Consider the following 6,381-nt stretch of genomic DNA (forward strand, 5'->3'; position numbering starts at 1 on the left):
CAGGATCTTTTCAGGGGGCAAGACAAAGATGCCACATTTATTATGAGAACAATTTGATTTCTGACCAATAACTAATATTTTAACCCTTACACACACACATTATACCTAATACCTACACACACACTCACATCCATCAGATGTTCTGCAGCTGCTGCATAGTTACCAGTCCTGAAGATAGCTTGAGTTTGTGACTTGAGTTTGCAGCTTGGGTTCGTAGCTTGTGGCGGTAACTGGCCAGGAAAGCCGGGCACAAGGACGAGCTGGGTCTCTGTTGGGCATGCACCGATGCCCTTCCATGTTGGCAGCAGAATGTTACCCTCCAAAGTCTCCCATCTCACCCATCCTTTTTGTAGGCTTTAGTTTGAATCCAGAGTCTATAGGTCTTGCAGTGTCACTGCCTCTGGGTTTGGTGATTGATCACCCATCAATTGCAGGCGATTTTCAGCCTGGGACCTGGCTTTGATCTTCCTTCTATTGGACCTTTTCTTTTTAGGGTGGCCTCTTCTTACTTTGTTAGGGCTCTTGTCTGCATCTTCAGCCGGTGGGGTTTGAACTTTATTTCATCAGGACAGGCTGGAGCTGGAGGTTGATTCCATCATCCATACATACCTCAGTCACACATCTAACCTAAACTAATAAGAATACAGCAGGGTTTGCAAAAATGAAGGTTGGAGGAAGCTATTACAAAATGGAGTGAGCGTTTTAAAACGGGGTTTGAATTACAATATGGCAAACAGTGAACAGAAGTTACAATATAGGCAAGTGTAGTGAATGGTGAACAGAAGTTACATGGATAAAGTGAACAATTAAAAACAATTTCATTCATCAGTTTTACAGGGGCTGCAGGTCGGGAGTGAGAGGCATCAGCAGAGCTGTCAATCTGGAGGTCAGGACTGGGAAAGCAGGGGCTGCGGGTCGGGAGTGAGGGGCACCACCAGCGCAGTGACTGGGAAGCTCAGCGGGGAGCCCAGGAGGCTGCAGGTCAGGAGTGAGGGGCACCAGCAGCGCAGTGACTGCAGCGCTCAGCGGGAGCCCAGGAGGCTGCAGTTCAGGAGTGAGGGGCATCATCAGCGCTGGGAGAAACCCAGGATGCTGCGGGTCAGGAGTGAGGGGCACCAGCAAAGCTGTGAGTCTGGAGGTCAGGACTGAGATAGCAGGGGCTGCGGGTCGGGAGTGAGGGGCACCATCAGAGCTGGGAGAAACCCAGGGGGCTGCGGGTCGGGACTGAGGGGCACCGGTAGAGCTGGGGGAAGCCCAGGGTGCTGCGGGTCGGGAGTGAGGGGCACCAGCAAGGCTGTGAGTCTGGAGGTCAGGACTGGGATAGCAGGGGCTGCGGGTCGGGAGTGAGGGGCACCATCAGAGCTGGGGGAAACCCAGGGGGCTGCGGGTCGGGAGTGAGGGGCACCAGCAAAGCTGGGGAAAGCCCAGGGGGCTGCGGGTCGGGAGTGAGGGGCACCAGCAGAGCTGTGAATCTGGAGGTCAGGACTGGGATAGCAGGGGCTGTGGGTCGGGAGTGAGGGGCACCAGCAGCACAGTGACTGGGGAGCTCAGCAGGGAGCCCAGGGGGCTGCGGGTCGGTAGTGAGGGGCACTGCTAGAGCTGGGGGGAACCCAGGGGCCTGCGGGTCGGGAGTGAGGGTCACCAGCAGAGCTGTGAGGCTGGAGGTCAGGACTGGGATAGGATGATGTGCAGAGGGCGATTGGTGGACGGGCCCATCTCTCTGGTCCTCTGGGCCAGGGAAGAACGATGGGGTTGGAGTCTTGTTCTTCACATTCACGGTGCGAGTACAGAAGGTGCTGGAGCTCTGACCAGGGAGGGCATTAGGAACCCATTATCATGCAGGGAAACATTCAACCGCTGATCTATACTCGCAACAAGGAGTGTCATGTATAGCCCAGAGCAGGACCAGTTTTTAACCTGGGGGTTAGTGAACTTTCTCTCTATACAAACACCACAGCTTACAAACTCCCCACCCCCGCTCTGTGTCACCAGAGCACAACAACAACTCTCCTTGGGGCACACACGGCTCCCCAGCTCCCTGCCCGTCAGTCTCTCCAGCGTTGCTCCAATCCCTTAAAGCAGGGTCTCAACCTCAATTTACCTTAGGGCCAGGGCCAGTCCTCCAGTCCTCCCAGTGGGCCAATAATGTCACTCATACTGCCCAGAACCCATCCCCCAAAACTCTGCCCCTCACCTGCCTAAGGCTCTGGGAGGGAGTTTGGGTGGGGGGAGGAGGTCTGGGGTGCAGGCCCTGGGCTGGGGCTGTGGATTGGGCTGGGGATTGGGGTGCAGGCTCTGGGGGTAGTTTAGGTGCAGAAGGGGTGAGAGGCTGGTCTCTGGGAGGGAGTTTGTGTCGGGGGAGGAGGTCTAGGGTGCAGGCCCTGGGCTGGGGATTGGGGTGCAGGCTCTGGGATGGAGTTTGCAGCACCGTAACAAGGGTGAGGCGAGTGAGGCACTTGCCTCGGGCGCGCAAAGTGGAGGGGCGCAGCTCTACCCCGATCAGTGGTGCTTCAGCAGCAGCTCTACTGCCGCCGCTTCTTCAGCGGCAGTTCGGCAATAGGTCCTTCTCTCCAATAGGGACTCAGGGACCTGCCGCCAAAGAGCCTGGAGCTGGCCCTTGCCTCGGGCACAAAAATTTCTTGTTATGGCTCTGGGAGTTTGGGTGCTGGGTGCAGGCTCTGGGCTGGGGCAGGGGGTCGGGGGAACAGGAGATGGGGTGGGGGTGCAGGCTCTGGGAGGGAGACTGGGGCAGGCAGGAAGGGGTGTGTGGAGGGGGGTGAAGGCTCTCGGAGGGAGTCAGGAGTGTGGCGCTTACCTGGGGCTCCAAGTGGGGCAGGATGGGGGGCCTCCGTGTGCTGCTGCCCCCAGGCATCACCCCCGCAGTGTCCCGGAGGATTGAAAGCAGCAACATCAAACCCCTGTGTAGCTCGCAGGAATGGACATAAACACTCCCTGGTATCTGAGGAGATGTTCAGCTTTGCCCTTGGTCAACTACAAGGCTAAAGGGAAAGGAGGTGGCGCCAGGTATAAAGAGTGAAACACGACACATCATAGTTATGCCCATGGTGGCTGCAAAATCTTTTTATGTACTTCTTCTTATCAGCAGTGTATTGTTTTCTCTGGAGTCTAGGTCTTGACCAAGAAATTTGTACCTTGATAAAATAATCGACTGCCCCTGGTGAAGGCAATGGACTTGACACCCACTGGGGTGTCCCTACACAGGTACAAGTACTAACAACAGTGGCTGCCTTTTAGCCATAGATTTTAATCAGGGCAATAAATTGAAACAAACCCCTGTTAAATCATTTCTCAGCCCGAGTCCTTCACCCACATTCCCTAGAGCACTGGGCCACCATGGGGACATTTCATTTCCCACCTCAATTTCACACAGAGACAAAATTTCCTTTGCACAGATCCATGAACAGCAAAATCTCCCTGTGTCTCTGGTCTGAGCCAGGGCATTCGATTCCAGTGAACCCATCTCTCCTGCAATGGCGATGGTCACACAGAGGGGACGTCGCACCTGCATCCCTGGCAGGGAGATATTGGCTCGGCTCTTTCTTTCTGCTGTTGTTGTTAGTCCATGTAACATCAATGCAAGGCTGAGTTCATGCACCAGCCCTCAGTGCCCCAGAGAAATCCTGCCCCCTGCTATTGGAACGATGTGCTGGAGATTTGACTAGGAAAGGGACTGTCTGAGTTGTCAGAGTGGGGAATGAACAACAATCTACAGCAATGTCGTTCACACAAACACACTCCCATCCTGCTCCAGCTGGAAGGGAAATGGGCAGGAATTCTTGCTGTTCAGCCAAGGACACTCTTACACTAATGCAGCCATGAGTGTGCTGGGGAAGCTGGTCTGAGCAATTTGAAGTGACAATTCAGTGAGAACAGAATCATCATGTAGCAAAATGGGTGTATGTTAAGTAGTTGTGGCCAAGTGGTTAAGGCGATGGACTAGAAATCCATTGGGGTCTCCCTGCGCAGGTTCAAATCCTGCCAACTACGCAAGCACTGTGCTGTTGTTGTTATTATTGTAGCCTTAGTACCTGAGCATCCACAGTGCAAACTGGAGCCACATCTACTTTCACGCTGTCTACACTTAAAATGCTGCTGTGGCACTGCTATAGCACTTCGGAGTAGACAGTGACTGGAGGGGTTTTCCCATCTCTGTAATAGCTACATGGACAGAACAATTCTTCCTTTTCTTTAGCACTATCTAACCAGGGCTTAGGTCACCTTAACTATATGGGTTGGGGGGGGGCGTTCACACCCTGAGAGACGTCGCTCTGTCAGTTCAGTGCCCAGCGTACACCAGCCCTTAGATCCCTCTTGGTATTTCAATGCAGGTACTGACCTGTGAGAGGAAAACATCAGCTCACAAACACAGAGACTGAATTCCCCACATTTAATCTCACTGCACTTTCCAGAAAGTCACAAAATTCAATTCATTCTTGCTAGGAGAGAGAAAAAATAAGTGACACTACGTTTTTGGCTTGGTTAAATAAAATTAAGTGTTTAATTAATATCGTAAAAAATCTGTCCTGATTCCTCTAACTAACACCACAGCGTGAAATAGGAACAGAGACAAATCTTGTCAGTGACGACTAATTTCGCAAATGATCTTCCCATTATTAATTTCCACGCTGCCCTCATTGGAGGTCTGGGCATCTCCAGTGTCACTGCTCTGCATTCACCTTCCCCTAGAATTGTTCTCGGACATTCGCCTTCCTCTGCAGCGTGGGGCTCGAGTCACTTGCTGGAGGATTCCCTGCACCTTGAGGTCTTTAAGCCACGATTTGAGGACTTCAGTAACTCAGACATAGGTCAGGGGTTTGTTACAGGAGTGGGTGGGTGAGATTCTGGCGCCTGCATTGTGCAGGAGGTCAGACTAGATGATCATAATGGTCCCTTCTGACCTTAAGTCTATGAATCTATTCCCAAATTTTAGTCCTGCTTTGGGACAGTGTCTCTCATGCAAGAAACTGCCCAGTCTGCGCTAGCAGTGAGGCTTCCTCACTAACAGCTGAAATCAGGGAGAGCTGTGTGAAGTGCAGGGCCCCAGGGGTGCCTGAACAGGGGGGGAACAACACCCCAGGACTTTTAAAAATGGGAGGTCTCTGAAAGGGGAGGGGCCCAGCCTCTGTAGCAGGAATGCAGGGCAGGTGAGTTCACAGCGGGCATTATGGGATACTGGTGGAGGCCAGTTATGGTGATATAATGACCAGCAGCATTTACACTGAAAATTTGTCACTTTAAGTTTGCTGCACAAAGCTCTAGGCCTCTCGTCGAGGTGGTTTTATTTTGTCACCAAAATAGGGCAATTTTGTCGCCAGACGTGGTATTGCAGTGTGTGCACCAGCCAAAAGCTGCTGACCGAGGGAGCGTTGTATGTTTTTCACACACCTGAGCAATATAATTCTGCTGAAATAACTTTGCAGTGCAGACCTGGCCAAAGATTCACACACACACAGAGCTTGCAAGGAAAACCTCACCTGCTCCTCTGCTTTGCAGAATTCAAACATAAGCAAAGCTTGTCAGGCCCCAGGGGGGATGGCAGAGAGTCAGGTGTGGGCAGACAGTGTTTTTTAGCCACAGGCAGGCACCATGGCTTAGTTGGCTAAAGCGCCTGTCTTGTAAACAGGAGAGCCTGGGTTCAACTCCCAGTTGTGCCTTGTTGACTAACTTTTAGGGCACCTGGTATTGGCTACTGACAGAGGACAAAACACAGAGCTAGGTGGGCCTTTGGTCCAGCCCAGTATGGCTGTTTAAATTGGGATTGAGGAGAAGGGTGAAGAGGAGCAGGCTCCGGTTGGGAGTGAGGAGCAGTGAGCATAGGAGGGACTGAGGGTTGGGATTGAGGGGCACTGGGAAAAGAGGGGACATGGGTTTAGGCTGAAGAGCATCTTCATTTGGGGATCCAGCAGGACGGGGAATGCAGCAGGTGATTCTAATTCCTTAGGGATATTCTGTGTGTTTGTATGTGTGTGTGTGTGTGTGTGTGCAGGGGAGGAACATGCTCTATGCCCAGAGGCCTTTATTCCTCCAGGCTGCAAGGACAGAGGGGCTGTCAGGAAGTTGTCCCTTCAAACCCACACACAAAAAGGCCCTTCTGAGGAAAGGGAAAATCCTGAAGAGAAAAAGTAACATCAAAGAGTAAGTGAGAAAGACAGGGTAAGATCTTTGTGAGTAGTTTTTATCACCTGACCAGGAACTTGAACCCTAGACCCTCAGCTTAAAAGTCTGATGCTTTGCCAGCTGAGCTAGCCAGGGTCCCAAAGCAACAGAGCAAGTTCGTGCAGAGGAGAAACTAGTCAAGAAAACAAGAGCAGGAAACAGGGGAAACCTGCTGCTCTTTCTGGCCTGGTCAACACTATGAGT

The 6,381-nt window shown here is 52.3% G+C and overlaps 2 non-coding genes across 2 annotated transcripts; both read left to right on the plus strand.

Moving 5' to 3' along the window:
• The first annotated feature begins 3,926 nt into the window (after window positions 1-3,926).
• On the plus strand, window positions 3,927-4,008 carry TRNAS-AGA. Its single transcript has one exon. It is a non-coding gene; the product is annotated as a tRNA-Ser (tRNA).
• Window positions 4,009-5,601: 1,593 nt separating this feature from the next.
• On the plus strand, window positions 5,602-5,675 carry TRNAT-UGU. The gene has a single exon. It is a non-coding gene; the product is annotated as a tRNA-Thr (tRNA).
• Window positions 5,676-6,381: the final 706 nt, after the last annotated feature.

Source organism: Mauremys mutica, unplaced genomic scaffold, assembly GCF_020497125.1.
Source record: "Mauremys mutica isolate MM-2020 ecotype Southern unplaced genomic scaffold, ASM2049712v1 Super-Scaffold_100089, whole genome shotgun sequence".
Lineage (NCBI taxonomy): Eukaryota > Metazoa > Chordata > Testudines > Geoemydidae > Mauremys > Mauremys mutica.